This window comes from Gallinula chloropus (assembly GCF_964237585.1).
Source record: "Gallinula chloropus genome assembly, chromosome: 3".
Taxonomy (NCBI): domain Eukaryota; kingdom Metazoa; phylum Chordata; class Aves; order Gruiformes; family Rallidae; genus Gallinula; species Gallinula chloropus.
Window position 1 is genome coordinate 94,149,863 of NC_140087.1, and position 18,650 is coordinate 94,168,512.

At 36.2% G+C, this 18,650-nt stretch overlaps 1 protein-coding gene across 1 annotated transcript in view; it reads left to right on the plus strand.

The window, feature by feature from the left end:
- Positions 1-18,650, plus strand: part of EYS (eyes shut homolog) — a gene marked incomplete at both ends in the record, with an annotated part of 784,773 nt that overhangs the window by 7,753 nt on the left and 758,370 nt on the right. The window lies entirely within an intron of this gene.

Below are 18,650 nucleotides of genomic sequence, written 5' to 3' on the forward strand. Positions count from 1 at the left end.
TGCATCCCAGTCTTATTTTTTGTTTGTTTGTTTGATGTTACAGTTTGGAGAGTCAGAATTTTCTTAAAAAGAAAGAAAAAGAGCAATAATGATGTTGACATACAAAAAGAAGAGCAATTGGATGCTTTACTGTGTGGATAGCGGTGATTTTTGCTATGAGTTTATATTACCAACTTCTAAATGACACATTGCAACTGGTTTTGGAAGAAGTTTAAAACTGAGATTTCTTACAAAATCATCCTTACAAAAACCCAAGACTTCATAGGAATGATCTAAATCCATCAGTTTTCAAATGTGTTAAATATTACTATAATAACTATCTATCTATACACACACACAAACTACTGATATTTTAACAGGGGCATGAATGATTTAAATAATTCTAAATGTTCATAAATCACAAAAAAGAAAAATAAATGCTATCTCTTGCTGCAGGTAGCTTTTCTAGTTGTCTGCATTTAAAAAAAAGTTATAGAAAAAGCTAAACATTCAATTTTAATGTATAGAAAATATAAGAAAAGGAATTACAAAAATAGTTTTTCATTGAGATTATGTTAAAATAGATTTTACAACTAGCTTGATTTTACTAGGATTATGATGTAGAGTGATTTATGCCATAGTTGATGTTCCTTCTCTTTTAGACATTTGTATGTGAAGATAATTGGATGCTTTCAGAATCATAGAATCATAGAATCATAGAATGGGTGGGTTGGAACGCACCCTAAGGATCATAGGGTTCCAAACCCCCTGAGAGAATCACACTTTATTTACTCTCCATGACCTATAAATTAATACAAGGTAAAATCTGTGCCTTCATTGTGAATGAATTTTAAAATCTCCAACAAACAAGCAAAAACCCCCTGAACATCATGACTGTATGAGTATAGGACATCAATTGTCACAGAATCTATCTTTGGCTAGACTTCTATTTGATACGGCCAGATCCTAAGCCTTCTGAAAATCTTTGTAAGACAAATGTTCATCCTAACCCTAGTCATTTAACCAACTACTTAGGGTCTTTAAGCACTGTTGCCTCTGAATGAAGTAAAGACATTCGATAGCAAAAGTGAAAACTCTGGAGAAAAATAAATACTTGCATATGTTTTTGAGTTTTAAAACACACAAAGAATACTGTTAAATTTTGTTCCACAGTAATTTTGAGATTTTTATAGCCTCAGTGTTCCAGTATTTCTGTACTAATATGCAAAGGTAGCATGGATACAAAGGCATAGTAAGGTTTGCTTTTGTTCCTTTCACTCAGTCTCATTGTTTTCTTCAGATATCTAGCATAGCTTTCACAGCAATTTTCTTTGCTCATTTTAATTTCAATGCAATTGTAGTTCACTTTCTGTTTAAAACAATTATGGTAGGAAACAAGTGTTAAGGAGACATGTTAAGAATACAAATTTCTATTCAAAGAAGCTTGGAGTTCAGTACAGAGGTGAGCTGTGTAGGATGGAAGCAGAATTTCCGCCTGCATTTTCTCTATTCCTTTGAACAGAGAGAAAAATGAACCAGATATTGTAGAGTCCAGGGTCTATAGTTGTTTTTATTTAAGCGATACAAACATAATATTATGACAATGGGTATAATAGAAATTCAAAGATACAGAATGTGCCTACAGTCTAAAAAATCCATGAGAGAATACAGATGCAAGTTGTATCCAAAAGCCATGATATTTGGTAGGAAACTTCATTTTCAGAAACATCAGTCTTACTCAGCCAGGAGGATTTACATTGGAAAATGAACTAAGTAGGATATAATATTTGAGAATGAAGGCAGGTGTCAGGACTAAAAAATAAGCCAGGTTCACTCTCATTTGGGTTTGAATGGAATAACAGGTTAAAAATTACCTAGGAAGTATCATAACGCAGTATTGATACAAAAATATTTGACTAAAAACCTGTTGTAGTTTTGCATGGCTGGGTTCTGGTGGAGAATTGGGGGCTGCAGGGGTGGCTTCTTCAAGAAGCAGCTAGAAGCTTTCTATAGACCCTAGAGAGTGAACACCAGCCAACTCAAGGAGTCACTGCTGACCAAGGCCGAGCCCATCAGCGGTGGTCATAGCACCTCTGGGAATCACATTTAGGAGAAAAAAAACCTGCAAGCAGCTGCTTTTTGCCACCAGAGAAGGGAGTGAGAAGATATAAGAAACTGTGCAGACACCAAGGTCAGTGAAGAAGGGGTGGAGGGGCTGAGGTGCTCCAGGTGCTGGAGAGAGATATTCCCCTGTAGCCCATAGAAAAGCGAAGTAGGCTGTTCCCCTGCCTCCTGTGGATAATCATGGGGAGCATAAATCCCATTTACAGCCCATGGAGGACCCCATGCCAGAGCAGGTGGAGGCACATGATGGATGCTGTGACCTGTGAGAAGCCCGTGTTGGTGCAAGCTCCTGGAAGCAAAACATGCAGCCTGTAGGGAGACTGGCTCATGCTCTGGCTCAGATCAGGTTTGCTGGAGGACTTGTAACTCTGGGGGGGACCAGGATGGAGCAGTCTGGGCCTGAATGTTGGCTCCTCACAGAAATGAGCCAGAATGTTGGTTTCGTTCATTTCGTTGCTCACTTTGTCATGTTGTAACAACTCACTCAAGATTTGTATAGCAAGGTACCTTTTGTAGTCCTCAGTACTCCTAGAAAGAAGTTGTGTTCCTAAAACATCCACAGGTGGCTGAAGAATCTCAGAACATAACAACTGGTGATGATCTTAGGTTCATTAGTTATGACTTCATAGATATCTGATTAGTTAATTTCCCATCTTTACATTTCACTTGTGAAACATGTCTTTTTTAATTAAAATGATAAAATAGATTTAATATACCTAATAAGATTGGGCACTTTTACTGTCTTGTGTTTTCAATCATCTAAAAATCTCATGCCAGTTTTCTTGGGCATCCTGCTAGTGGAAGTATTTTTCTTTTTCAACTTAGAAAATAAATCAGCTATACTGAACAAGATATTTCATTTGACATTGATGTTGTGCTTTGGACTAAACTACATATTTAAATGGTATTTTTCAACAACTGATTGTAAATAGTTTTATTCATGTGATTTAAAAGCAGTACATGTTGATAAAGACCCTACCATATAAAATATTACCATGAGTTCTCAAAAGCAAGAAGTGGAAGAATATGGTTATTGTCTCAATACTCTTGATGACTATAAAATTAGAACGTAGCAAAATGGCCTTCCGAAAAACTTATCTTCTTTCATCATGTTTATGTAATAAATTTAGACATGTAATAAATTTAGCATTTGTAAAGTGCTAACAAATATAGCAGCACTTAAAAGGTACAAACAAAACTGATACTTCAGATGTAGATGTAAAGCATTAACTTGTGTTATTATTGTTCCTAACCTGAGCAGTATCAATTTCGGTGTTTGATAAAAAATAGGAAATCAATGTGTGTCACATGCACCAGCTTCCAGTCCAGCGGAACCACCCTAGTCAGCCAGGATTTCTGGTAAATAAGGATAAGTGGTTTGGCAAGCACTTGTGCCAGCTTCCTCAGTACCCTTGGGTGAATTCCATCCAGACCCATCAACTTGTGGCTGAGCAGGTCACTAACAAATTCCCCTTGGATTGTGAGGGCTTTGGTCTGCTTCCCATCCCCATCTCCATCTTTCCACTCAGAGATCTGGTAATCAGGAGCCCAATTGGTTCAATTACTAAAGACTGAGGTAAAAAAGGCATTAAGTACCTCAGCCTTTTCTTCATCCTCAGTCACAATGATTCCCCTCACACCCAGTAAAGGTGGGAAATTCTCCCTGGCCCTCCTTTTGTTATTAATGTATTTATAGAATTTTATTCCATTTATCTTTTACAGTAGTGGCCAGATTCAGCTCTGATTAGGCTTTGGCCCTCCTTATTTTCTCCCTGCATAATCTCACCTCAGCCCTGTATTCCTCCTGGGTTACCCACCCCTTCTTCCAACATTCATATACTCTCCTTTTCTCCCTGAGTTCTGACCAAAGCTCTCTGTTCAGCCAGGCTGGTCGTCTTTCTCACCAACTCAACTTTTGGCATATTGGGATTGCTCACTCCTTCAGGACCTCATTCTTGAGGGAATAATATAAAACTAGGCAATGGGAAAATGTTTGTGCATTAATTCTAGCTAATTGTTAATTTTATTTTATTGTTTCATCATCTGCTAGATGCATCATGAAAAGGAATATCATTAATAGAATTAATTAATGAAGTAGCCAGTTCTGTAAAATATATTTTTAAGAGAAAGGTATGTTCTATTTCTCTGCCAGATGCAAAGCACACTACTGTAAAAAACTTTATTTAATAAAATATAGATGAAGTATGACAAGCACTGGAGAGCAGTGCATTTCCACTTCCTTCCATAGGACCAGAAAAGAGCATGTGTTTTCTTAATAGCCCTGTACAGACAGCTACGTTATCCAGAACAAGGCTAGTTTCCAATTGTAATATAATCAGTGAAGACCAAGGAGGATTTAGAGCTAAGACTTATTGTATAACTTAAAAAGAGAGGTGACATCACAAAAGAGAATGCTGTGGAGGGATGCAGAAAAAGAACAAAAATAGTGAAAGGAGATTTTTTTTCTATAAAACTGAGTTAAATGAATGAGACTTCATGGAAGACAGGCTCAGAAGGTTTTATCAGTTAAGAGACGGAATAGAAATGAGGAACCAAAGAAAGACTTTTAGTAATCAGTATTTTAAAAAATAAATAACTGAGAATGTAAGAAAAGGTAAAATAATGAAAAATAAGAGGAAGTGGTTGAAATAAAAAAAAGAGCCACACTTGGAAAAAAAAAATGAGTGTGAGGAACACCAGTTATACATGGAGGTCTACAGTAGCCAACAAGGCTGATGAATGAGAGGGGGCTCAAATGTGACATTCTTTGTTAACCATAAACCACAGCAAACACTAAGAACAAAAGAGCTCTACCCTAGCACAATGCTGACCCTGAAATGGGAGACATGCCAAAGGCTCCATTAAGTCCACAAAATATATCACTATTCATTTTTATGGAAGTTATTGGATATTGGGGTGATGGATGAATAGACAGATTGGTGGATAATACAACAAATAGAGATTGCTCATGGTTTGACTGTCATTATTCATATTTAGCAATCACAGTTGCATTGGTGAAGACAAAACATACATTGCAATATATTGGGTTAATATTGATGAAAACACAGAGATGTAATATTTCTTTTTAGTTCTGCCTGTGGTGCCATTTCACTTACAGAGTTATAAATTACACTTACTGAGAGAAACAAACCACAAGGTGACATGAAAACTTAACTGTAGACAGTGTACTGAGGTCTCACAAAATCTGACAAAGCAAATATTTAAAATAATAGTAATTCTAGAAAGAGGACAAATACAATAGGAAATAATAAAAGTGACAGAGTCTATAAAGGTACTGTCACTCTGAACAGCAAACTGTTTAAAATTCTTAACATTAAACAGGTAAAAAAAATTTAGAAGAAAAATAGTTTGAAATCAAATACATTATTTATGAGCAAAAATAAAAGGCAGATGTTACAATCTCACAGTGGTATGATATTAATGGTTTATGAAATCCATACAGAGGTGAAAAAAAATGAGAGCAAGAAAGAATGCCATGAAACTGAAAAGATATTATTTCATCTCCCCCCCTTTTTTTAAGTTCAGTGCCTTTTATTAATTCTAGCTGTAATTCCAGTAATTGCTATCCTAACAATTAGGTAAGCAAAAATATCTTTTCTCCAAAGACTTTATGAGTGAAAGAACATGTCAGATAAATTCTAGGAAACTATGGCTAAAGTTCCAAAGTCACTCATCAGGAAACAATACAATTCAGATGCCATATGTAAATCTCTGATTATTTACTGGGTAAGTGTAATTCTGTATGCATAAACAACTTGCATAGTATGTATAGTGTGTCTTAAAATTTGCAGGTCACAGCAACAGAAAGTATCTGATTAGACAAAATTATATTTCATGAAAAGTATTTTGATAGCACCTACAAAAGCAAAAAAAAATATGTGCAAGAGTAGAAATCATAGTACCTGACTGCTTACCTCTTAATAAAAATGTGTTTTAGCATGATGAACTTTTTTATATCCTGTGCGGGGGTTGACTCTGGCTGGAGTCCAGGTTCCCACCAATGCCTTCCTTCACTCCCCCTGCACAACCGCACAGGGAGAGAAGATACAATGAAAAGCTAGTGAGTTGTGATAAGGACAAGGAGAGATCCTTCACCAATTCCCATCATGGGCAAAACAGATTCAACTTAGAAAAAATAATCTTATTTGTTATCAAGCAAAAAAGAGTAGGGCAATGAGAAATAAAACCACATCTTAAAACATCTACCACCCCTTCTTTCTTTCCGGGTTTAATTTTACTCACACTTTCCTCTGTCTCCTCCTCATCAGGGGCACGAGGGGACAGAGAATGGGTGTTGTGGTCAGCTCATTACACGTTTTCTATGCTACTTCTTCCTCCTCAATGGAAGACTTCTGAAAGTCTTCCTCTGCTCCAATGTGGAGTCCCTCTCATATGAGACAGTCATTCACAAACTTCTCCAACATCACAGGCTGTAAGCCTTCAGGACCAGTGCAGATCTCCCACAGTGTCACAAGTCCTGCCAGCAAACCTGCTCCAGTGTGGGCTTCCTATGGGGTTGCAGTCTCCTTCACGTGTTTCTACCTACTCCAGTGTGGGGTCGTCCATGGGCTGCCCACTTCACCATGGTCTTTACCACAGACTGCAGGGGAATCTGTCCTCCACCACTCCACCACCTGGAGCATCTCTTAACCCCTCCTTCTTCAATGACCTTCATGACTTCAAAGTTGTTTCTCACATCTTCTTAAACTTCTCTGGTTGTAAATGCCACTGCTCTTTTTTTTTTTTTTTTTTTTTTTCCTTCTTAACTATGTCATCCCAGAGGTGCTACCACCATCACTGTTGGGCTAGGCCTTGGCCACCAGTAGGTCAATCTTGGGGCTGGCTGGTATTGCATCTGCTGGACTTAGGGGAGACTTCTAGCAATGTCTCACAGAAGCTACCCCTGTAGTCACCCCAGCTATTAAAACCTTGTCACACAAAACCATAACATATCAACAGTGATTTTACTGCAGCTTTTCATAGGAAGATGTATAACCTCTGCCTTGTTAAATATCACAACTTCTGTTGACAAAGCTAGAGCAATCAAATAGCATATTCATCTATACGCGTTCAAAAGCAGACAACCACATAGAAAGATGATTACAATTAGAAATGTAAACCTAGAAACACTGGTTGTTAGGGAAGTGAGGTATACAAATATACAGTGACTTGACAACCTGTTGATGACTTGAGTACAGAAGGTAAAAACGGCAATGAAATTTGCTAATACACCAGTTAGGATACTCTCTCAATAAAAAGGAGAATTGGAAAGGTTTTACAGGAAGATATGGGTGATCTGGAAGACTCAAACAAAAAAAGCACTAAATTTTATACTTTCAAAGAGTTTAAAAATATAAAATATCTTAAAATCATGAACTCATCAATAGATGGACAGGATAACCTATGTATTTTGACTGATCTCAAAGAAAACCATAAAGAGCTAACATTACAGTATCATCATGAAAAAGGAAATTGCAGTCTTGTGACATTCTCTTCAAGGTATTTTCAACTGACATATGGAGGTATTCACATCTCTACTGAGTACAGTAATGAAATAAGAAATTCAGTTGACATATATTCCATAAAATTGTAGTTCTGCTTATCCTCATGCAAGAGAATTTAGCCAAGTAAAGACAGAGTGAAGACAAGACTGTATGAATTCTTATTTTAGTCTAGAAAAATATAGTGTAAGAAGAAATATGGTATTTTGTTTTCTGAGTCTGAAAGACTTCTATAATGTGCTGCTGTGAATATCCTAGTTTGTGAAAAAACCTGGCTAATAATAAAATCATGGAACGGTATAGGTTGAATGTAACCTCTGGAGGTCATCAAATACAACCTCCCTGCTCAAGCAGGGATACCTAAAGCAAGTTTTTCAAGACCACGTCCAGATAGCTTTTGAATATCTCCAAGGAGATGGAGGCTCCACAGCTTCTCATGGGAACTTGTGCCAGTGCTTTTCCTCTCACACTGCAAAAGTTTTTCCTTATACTCAGATGGAATGTACTTGTTTCACACCGTGTCCACTGTCTCTGGTCCTATCACTGGACACAGTGGACAGCTCAATCTTCTCTGCACCCACCTCTCAGGTATATATATATACATTGATGAGAGCCCCCTGAGTCTTCTCTTCTCTATGCTCAGCTTTCTCAGTCTCTTCTCTTAGGAGAGATACTCTGGCCTGATAATCATTGTAGTGGCCGTTTGCTGCAGTCTCTCCAGTATGTGTATGTCTCTGTTTTCTTGGGGAGCCCTGAACGGGACACAGTACTCCAAGTGTGTCCTCAGAACCAGTGCTAAGTAGAGGGGAAGCACTATTTCCCTTGACCTGCTGACAACACTCTTTTGAATGTATCCAAGGATTACACTAGTCTTAGTTGTAAAAGGAACAGTGCTGGTGCATGTTCAACTTGGTGTCTGCCAGGACCCGCTGCTTTTTCTCTGCAAATTTGCATTCCAGTTGGTCAACTACCAGCATATACTGCTGCTTGGCATTATTACTCACCAGGACTTGCCACTTTCCTTCTTGAACTTCATAAGGTTCATATCAGCCCATTTCTCAAGCCCATCAAGGTCCCGCTGTGTGGCAGCCACTCTATTTTTCTATCTTCTGCAAACTTGCTGGACGTACACTCTGCCCCATCATTAATGAAGATGTCAAATAGGACTGGACCCACTATTGACCCTGTTGGTTATTAACTACGTGCCATGGATCATCTTCCTCTGGGCCTGACCATTCATGTTTTCGGTTTACCTCACTGTCTCATGGGCTTTCATCAGCTTTTTTATGAGGTTCTTGTGGTAAATTGTGCCAAAAGCTGCACTAACATAAAGGTAGACAATATACAATGCTCTTTTCCCATCTATCCAGACAGTCATTTCATTGTACAATGTTATCAGGCTAGTCAAGTATGACTTCTCTTTTGTGGATCCCTGCTGACTACTCTTGATCACCTTCTTCATGTGCCTGGAAATGGCTACTGTGATTAGCTACTCTATCAACTTCATAGGGAGCAAGGTGAGTCTGACTGGCCTGTAGTTCCCTAGGTCTTCCTTCTTACCCTTCTTGAAGATAGGAATAACATTTCTTTCCTCCCGTCTCCAGGTACCTCTCATAATTGCCATGATCCAAGCTTTCCAGGAGTGTTTTTACAGAGTCATTCTTTATTCAATATGGGAAGTCTCAGTTTTGTGGCTTCCTCATAAAAAATTATGCTAATTTTTGTAGCCATTGTAATTTGTAGCCACAGGAATTTATGGTGCTGTTTTGTAGCCAATTATTATGATAAATGCTATAACAGTGTTTTGTACTCTTCACTGCAGTCACTTTGAATGGCATCTTCGTCCATGTGGTTTGAATTAGGTTTTGCTTGAAGGCCTTGGCAATATCAATAAAGGTTCTCTGACTCAGAAAATTACCTTTAGGCTGTAGCTTTCCATATTATGGTGGTACTGTTGCCACTCCACTAAAGATTTATCTTGAGCGTATCCAGGTAATGTTTCATCGGCCTTCTTTTCATCCATCTCCGTAAATATTTTCTGGCCAGTGAAAATAGGTTTGAGCAATCTGTTATCTGACATACAGATGTTTGGACCAGCATATTTCTGCTTAAAGAAGCACACAGCTGTGCTGCTGATCTCAATAATCAAAACTGTATTCTGTCACTTTATATCAGCAAAATCATTCATACAGACTCATGTGGAAAGCACTGAGATGTTTATTCTGATGACTGCAAGTTTCTTACTTCTGCAGATTACATAAGACTTGTTTTGCAAAACACTTTCATTCAAAATACTTTTTTCTCTTTAATACAGAGATGAGCATTTAATCTCCTACCCAGAACTTGAATTCATCTGTATTGTCATCCCTGTATATTTTATCAGTTATATTGTTAACCTAACTGAATTCTCCCACAGATTTTTCAGTTATTCAGTGGCGATGCACAGATCTAACTGAGTTTTCAGTCAGCTGGATGAGGATCTTAATTTCCTTTATGTTGATGTGTAGGCTTAATCACTTGTTCTTATGATCAAAAGAGTTGATGATATATGGCATACATCCTAATATGTGCATAGTTATTGGCAAAGAACAGCCTGCAGTACAGTAATTATATAAATTTTGACTTAGCACAAAATCTCTCACATGTGTATGGTGGCAAATACAGATTCCTTTATGCATAGTAATCTTTTTGTCACTGAAAGTCCCAACCAGTCCACTTTACACAAGGCCCTCACCCACTGTGAAAGAAAAGAAATACATTTGAAAATGTGTCTAAATAATAGAATTTTCCCTGAAGATTTCAGAAAACATGATAATTGATAGGACTGAAGTTTTTGGATAAAATACATAACATTTTTTGTTAAATTTTCCTTCTTGTAAAAATTTTATCAACTTTATCAGTGTCATGGTTTAAACCTGTAGGCAGCAAAGAACCACATGGTCCCTTGCTCATTCCCCACCAGCAGGATGGGGGAAAGAATCAAAAGGGTTGACAAGTCACTCAACAAAGTGACAAAAGTTGTGGGTTGAGATAAAGACAGTTTAATATGAAAAGCAAAAGCTATGCATGCAAGCAAAGCAAAAGTTTCTTCACTAGTTCCCATCAACAGGATCTATCATGTATCATTAACTTGGGAAGACAAATGCCATAACTCTCTCCTTCCCCTAGCTTTTTGTTGCTGAGCATGATGTCATATGTTATGGAATATCCATATGGAATACAGTCAGTTAAGGATCAGTCCCAGCTGTGTCTTACTTCTTGTGCATCCTCAGCTTACTTGCTGGTGGCATAAGGTGAGAAGCTGAAAAGGTCTTGACTGTGTAATCACTGCTCAGCAATAACTAAGCTATAATCACTGTTTTCATCATGAATACAAAACACAGCACTGTAACAACTAATATAAAGAAAAATTAATGCTTTCCCAGCCAAAACCATTATAATCAGGAACTGGACAGATTTACTAGTTTATTAGCATCAACACTGTCAACCATAATTGTCCTTATAATATTTTTATTACTGAGAGAATCAATATGGTCATTATCATGCCTGAGAGGTCATGTTTCTCTTTGTAGAGATGAAAATTTCTTTTTCATGTGAAAAAATCTTTATATGAAGTTTGTCAAAAGCATAGTCTTTCTGACTCACAAGTGTCTCCTATATTTCTGTGTTTCATTGGGAAAATGGTAAATTTCTGTTGAATGACTATTGCAGCTGTTCAGTAGTTTTAAGCATATCACAAAGGTGATACTGCTACTATCTGCTTCTTGATGGGTAGCTTAAGTTTCATTTAGCATTTTGTCAGAAATGATAGATGAATGATTTAATGGTGTTGAATTGTTCACTTTGCACCACTGATTCAGGATTTCTCTTCCATCAGTAGACAGAATTTGATCATCTCAGTTGAAATGTTGTGCAATAGCACCATCATAGGGGCATATATAATTTAAAGACACTGCAGAGCTGTTTGATGTGATACCATTTCACATTTTGTTGATATTTATAGTTAAGTTTTTAAAACTTTCATTTATGGTAAGCAGCTTCGTTGCTTGCCAGATTTTACCTTTTACTCAGGCTTTGATCCATATTTAGATTTTAACAGTGTTCTGATGTTTTTATTTAAAACAAAAACCAATAAACAACAGCTCACATTTGCCTTTGACAAAGAAAAGACTCTCCGCTGAGGTAGTGCATGCTGTCTGACTTGCATTCTGACTGACAAAAATTAAAGAACTATAACATTAAATGAATCCCAATATTCTCTACTCATCCTTCTCCCCCAGTTCAGGATCAGCTATACCTGTAACGTTTCTTATGAGAAAAAAGAATTCTTTTGTTAGGCTATAACAACTGCCATATAATTCCTAGTTGGTGTCCCTCCTGTCTTCTTTTTTAAGCACTTTCTGTCACAAAGGTGTTCTTTGAGGTGCTGGTCTGTTATGAGCCCAGAGGCACTCAGGCTTTGTAAAGTATATGTTAAATGATATTGTAAAATGGCATCTATCCAGGAAAACAAAATAAAGAGAAAATATTATAGATTATTTTATATACCTTTAGATTATAGTAACCTCAGCAATGAATGGTCCTTCAAGTAATATGTAGCACTCTATGCTGATCCTGTACATGGAAATGATTACTTCATTTTGGTCATTAGAAATATGTCATTATTTTCTTAGAAGAAAAATTTTGACCTTTTTCTTGTGCTTTAAAGTTGCTAGCACGTTATCCCTGAGCCTTTTTTCTTAAGTTGAAAGCAAGTTAATTCAAATTGTCTCTGTAAATCACATTATGTTTTTGATACCTCTTGTTCTTTAAGACAGGACTTTTGGTAATGATTCAATATTTATTTTTTTTCCAGTGGTTTACAAAATGAGCTTATAATCTAATTGGTTATGTTTTATTCAACTGTTTATGGAAAGTATTGTCAAATATGCTATGAAATTGAATATAAATGGCATCGTAACATGACTTGTCCTTCAAAAACCTAGCATGGTTTGACAAGATTTGTATATTATAAGTCCATGTTGTCTTTTATGTTTGGTATTTTATGTTATCTTTACTGTCTTCCAGGTGTTTGCAAACAACTTGATTATTTGACATTTTCCATTTGATCTTTTAAAAAGCTACACACCATTATGGATGACTTCCATTAATTTCTTCTTCTTTGCACTTTTGAACTTTTTAATGTGTTATAATTGGCATTTAAATTGCAATTGTCAAGCATCTTGTGACATATAGTACCCTATAGGTTGATCATCTAGCAAGCAGATTCCATCATATGTAAGCAATTCTTACATCTGCAAATACACTGCCTCACAGTAGTATAAATAAGCAATTGCTATACCTAGAGGATATGAGTGAAGAAATTTTGCTTCTCAGCTTATTGAAATACTATATTAATAAATAACTACCTGAAACTCAGTAGGATACTATTTTCATTTTCTTCCCTAAAACTGTGTTTATTAAGGTCCTTACTTTAAATAGTAACTCAGAGGTCAACTGTATGACATTGTAAAGACAGTTTTAGGACTTCCTATGTTCTTTCATCATAGTGAGGGGGAAGTGAGCAAACAGATGTGTGGTTGGTTAGCTGCCTGCCGGGTTAAACCACAGCACTTACATAGAGAATTCAGTAATCCCATATTGTTCTTTTTCTTCAACCAGTTTCCCCACCCAGGCGAATTCAAAGTCTTCCAGTTGAGATCTGCTGGCCAAACATTTCTAAATTTCAACTATGAAACCTGTCTATCGCTTTTTCTATTTTTCTGCACTGTGGGAGTTAATATTTTTAAGGTAAAAGGACTAGTACAGTATGGCTTTAGAAAATATATTCAAATTACATGACCACAGCAGGAAAATCTGCACAATCCCATTCCAATTTTCCTATCTGTGGCTGTTAGCTATCTATTGATGTAGCTAATTTTAAAAAGTGGGTAGCAAAGTACAAATTGTTCGTCTGAATATAGTCAATCAGTATACTGTTTTCATGTATGATACTAAAAAGTGCAGAAACCTCTACAAATTTGGGTTTTTTCAAACCTGGCACATAAGCCCATGCTCGAAACGGCAATAGTGCCACATTGAGATAATGGCAGTTTCTGAGACTTTAGGACTTTGTTAAGTATTGCTGTTGCCTTAAATTATACCTAAACCAGGCATCCAGCTCCTGTCTGAGTGGGTCTATAAGAGAATCACAAACATGATCAGAGGCATGGATCACCTTTCCTATGAGGAAAGGCTGGGAGGATGGGACTTGTTCAGCCTGAAGAAGGCTCCAGGGGGAACTTAGAATACTTCAAGAGGGCTTACAAGTACGATGGGGACAGAATTTTTAGTAGGAGCCGCAGCGACAGGACAAAGAGTGATGGTTCTGAATTAAAAGAGGGTAGATTCAGAATAGACATAAAGAAGACATTTTTCTAAGAATGGTGAAACACTGGAACAGGTTGCCTAGAGATGTAGTAGATGTCCCCTCCCTGAAAGTATTCAAGGTGAGGTTGAATGGAGCTTTGAGCAACCTGATAGTTGAATATGCTCCTGCTCACTGCAGTGGGGCCTGAAGTGAACAACATGTAAAGGCCCCTTCAATCCAAACTATTCTTCAACCCAAACTGATTCTATGCTTCTATGACCCCAAATAAGACACTATGCCTGAAGGAATAATGTAGAGGAGAAAACATTTCACAGATTACAGAAAACATTTTTTTATTTATGCAGAAAATATTTCCATTTATAAAAGTATCTTTTGCAACAGCAAGAAATTGCTGATTCACATTTTGATTGTGGTGCTCTAAAAGCATGAAAGTCTTTTCTAAATACTGTTATTTAGCCATATATTGCATAGATGAGTATTCTTATCTAATTGTAGACTTTGCACATATTTTACTGGATTGCATCCTACTTTTCTGAAGTATTTTGAAATCTATATTCCATAGCAAAAAGCTGCCCCCACACATTTTAATAATTTGTGATTAGAGACTCTCATTTGTATCAAACAAATTTTGTGTGAACATTATGATTTTATGGATTTATTTCAGTGATCATTTACAAAAGAAATCGAAAACCCCAAGTCAAATAGCAGTCAAACCCTTTTCTGTAAATGAATGCACCCTTAGAACTGCAAGAAATATGTTTTGAATGAACGTAATTGCAGCTGCAAGATAGCCTTTATTGGGTAAGAGGAACAAATGGCTTAATATTATGTTTCATGCAAAACCACACCTATTTCTGTATTTTTTAACTGGTTTTTTTTTTATTTTCTTTTAAAAACAATTAAGTTCCTCAGGACAGTGATCTCTTATGTCCACCAATAATATTAGATCACTGTAATTGTATTTCTATATAGACATATCTTCTGAATATTGGTGTTTTAAACTCAAGACAAATTTTGTAAACCAAACACACAAGCATTCTGCAGTAAGTTTTTGTGAGAGTAAAATCTTCTCTACAGTAATTGGATTTAGCTCTGTTTTATTAAAATTAACTGTGATTGCCCATAACTCTTACTTCTCATTGTGTGGAGTGAATTCTTTCCAACTGCTATGCAAGAATTTTATTAATTGTGTATAGCCTGTCAAACTTCTGGGGCAATTTAGAGGCTCTTAATTCTTATATCTTCTCTGAGCAAGGATATCATAGCATTAGACTGTCAAATAATAGATCAGCTGATGTCCTTTTTGGACTCAATGATCTCTTGAGGTCCTTTCCAACCCCTACAATTCTGTGATTCTATGATTCCTTGGTGTATCCTATTTCAATTAGAAGTGAATAAAGGCCATTTATCTCTGCTATCTCAGTTTTACTGCTGAAGACGGATAGTGAGCACATCAAACTGGTGTAGCTCAAGCCTAAATATAGCGCATCTGCATATTAGAAGAAAAATAGAATACTGAAACCATGGTGCCTGTAGAGCGTGGGTGCTTTGATGATTAGGTGGTAGCTGTTTAGAGGGTGTTTTACCACGATCTTGTACAGAGAGAGAACTTAGTTGCCAAAGCCCTTCCATCAACATTGGAGCTTTCATGAACTCTACGCTGAATGTCTGCTCCCTCTCCATATCCACAAACATGCTTAGACTTGTCACTCCTCTGAATTGTCCATGAAAGAGCTGGTCACTGTACCTGGAGGTGCAGTTCTGTTACTGTGTGCTGATACAGAATGTAGGCATACACCTATCATTTGATTTGTCCAAAAGAAATCCATTTCACTGCAGGAATAAAGAGCTTAATAAGTGTTCAGTACAAAAAACCTACAGTTTCACAGTTTCTTACTGTTATTATTGGCCTTTAAAACCAGCAGGTACTCTCTACTCAATTAATTTTGTAGAAGATCACTTAGCAGGGACCATTTTATCAACACTTGACAACTAAAGAATGCTTTGCTTATATCAGTAGGGATTTTTGTTGCTACTGCTTTATAAAAAGAAAACATAATCAGAAGTGTTTCTGAAACCAGTTTTATTCAAAATGCAGAAAGCCTTAACATACTGTGTTAAATTGTTGTGCAATACAGAAGCTTATGTGGATGTTCATTAACACAAGAAATACATGAAATTCATCCCTGTAGAAAAATGCTGTATTGTGAGAGGAATAAAGTTTTTTAAATTATTGAAATCACTGCAAACACAGATTAGTTAGAAATGTAAAGCAAATTGTATACATTTGCTGTTGAGATTGATTAATTCTAAATATTTTTTTTCAATGAACACCCTTGCAGGTGGTAAACTTTTAAGTTTTATTCTGACAGTTTGTTGAGTGGATTGAACAGCCAATCTGAAAAAAAATTCTCTACATGTTTAATTGAATTTACATATATTATACACATGCAATTCCATTCAATACAGTTCAATTCCTTTTTTGAACTATGTTAATGGGAAAAAATATACCGTCATTAATTTTACTATACTTGAACTTTTCTTATTGTTTTTATGAGGTCACTCTAGAGAATCATTTCTTTAGTTTGCTGCTAGCATCTGTTATTTTCCTCTCATTTAAGCACTCAGTGTTTACTGGTCAAACTTGTGGTAGTTTGTTTGAATGTAAAGCCTGAGTGGTGTACATGAGCAGTAATCTGAAATTTCTTTTGACGCTAAGCATGGCTATGGGAGCATATCAATCTATAGTTAGGGGAACTGCATTGCTTCTTCATCTCCTTTTGTTACAATGACTTATTTCTTCCCTCTGGCTTTTCAGCTTTCTCCCAAGTTAATGGGTTCTCAACTCTGAGATACCTGATACCTTGTCTTGTCATTAATCACTCTGAAGTTAACAGATAGTACACCTTTCAGCAGTATCTTGACTTTAACTTTGTCCACATAGTAATGAATCAAGGTCATGAAAATATGGGATAGTGCCATTTGAAAGCAGAGCCTCTTTTCTTTTTATATCAGGCAGTCTTTCATTTTAAGAAAATCTTTTTACATTGTTTCAAATGAACAGCAGCCTCATTGAAGTTTATGTGTTCTAAAAAAATAAAGCTAATTGCACATACAATTGGAGAGACCAGCATTTCCTGTAAGTACATTTGAATGAAAGCAATTAATTTTATTATTTCTAGAAGTGTATGGTATGAAAGAAGTATTGTAAAATTAAAGCATGCAATACATTCATGCCTTTTACCATGCCATTTTAATTTAGAATTTTCATGTTTTGTCCATTACTATGTGGACAAATTATTGGGCCATGCATTCATCATTACACATTTCATTTACATACAGTAGTTCAGGTCAGGAGCTCCAAATAAAGAAGTGTAAATAGTTTGCAAATTACTTTTAACCTATGGTTTATTTGGAATACATCCTCAACTTTGGTAGTCTTGCCTGTAAAACAGACAGAAAGTTCAATGTAGAGCAAAAAATGGTTGTTGATTGATTATTCAGTTTACTTTCAAGTCTAATTATTCAAATTCTGAACAAGCTGTTAACACAAGAAATCTTTTATCTCTCTTAAGAGAAAGGGAGTTAATGAACCTTGGATTTTTATGTTTTTCAGAGTTCAGTTCTTCTTTTAATTTTGACTCACAATGCTTTATAAATATAATAGGCCAGTGATCTGAGAATGTAAATCCCTTGAAAACCTTCCAGCACATGGACTGTTGACACCTAAATGCAACTAGCACTTGTAGGAACTGAACCTAAAGCCAATAACGAAAACATATGTAGTGTATTTGTATTAGAATAAATGTTTCAAAATTTTATCTACTTAGTCAAAAACATAATATCGCAATATATTAAATATACTATGTATAAGCCTCCAATCACAATTATATACTTTCAAATGCATAAATAGATTGTAACATACTATATACATCATTGTTGGTCTGCATCAATAGGTCTAGCCTTTTTACACCTTTGCTTAATAGAATCTCTTAAAAGCAGCATTTATACACAAATGCACACACACACATCTCGTACAGGCATAAGAGATTTAGAGAAATTAAGAGAATATCCTTTTAAAAAATATCTTCCATGTGATAATTAATACTAATAATAGTAATAGTAAACATATATCATGTTTATCATGACTCAGGATCAGCAGTACATTCATAATTTGTGTAGTAATATTCAAAGCATTTAATGATACTACACAGTAAGACAGTAAATCAAGAAGACTGTAAGACTGTACAGTCACAGACCAGGCAGAAAAGAGAGGGCTATAAATGAGCCAGAGTTACTGACACCAGTAGCACAATTTTAAAATAACAAAAAATGTATGGAATAGTGGCACCCATCCATCAGAGCACTTTAAACATGCAGGAAATGAAAAGTATCTCTGTTGTTTGTCAGTCTCAGTTGATATGTTCTGTCCTTTTTAAAAAGTAGAAAAGACAAAAGAAGATTGCTTAGTCCCTAGTGAATAGCTGAGCAGACCTAGGAGACAAGCCTCCACAGAGCAGTGTAGGAAACAGGAGAAAACAGCAGTGAGAAATAAGACTATAGTTTATGTAGAAGACTGCTGGAGAGGAGTAAGGATCAGAAAGACAGAAGTCAGTTGTGTTGGAAAGATATTCCTAGTGAGTAGGTGTAAGGCT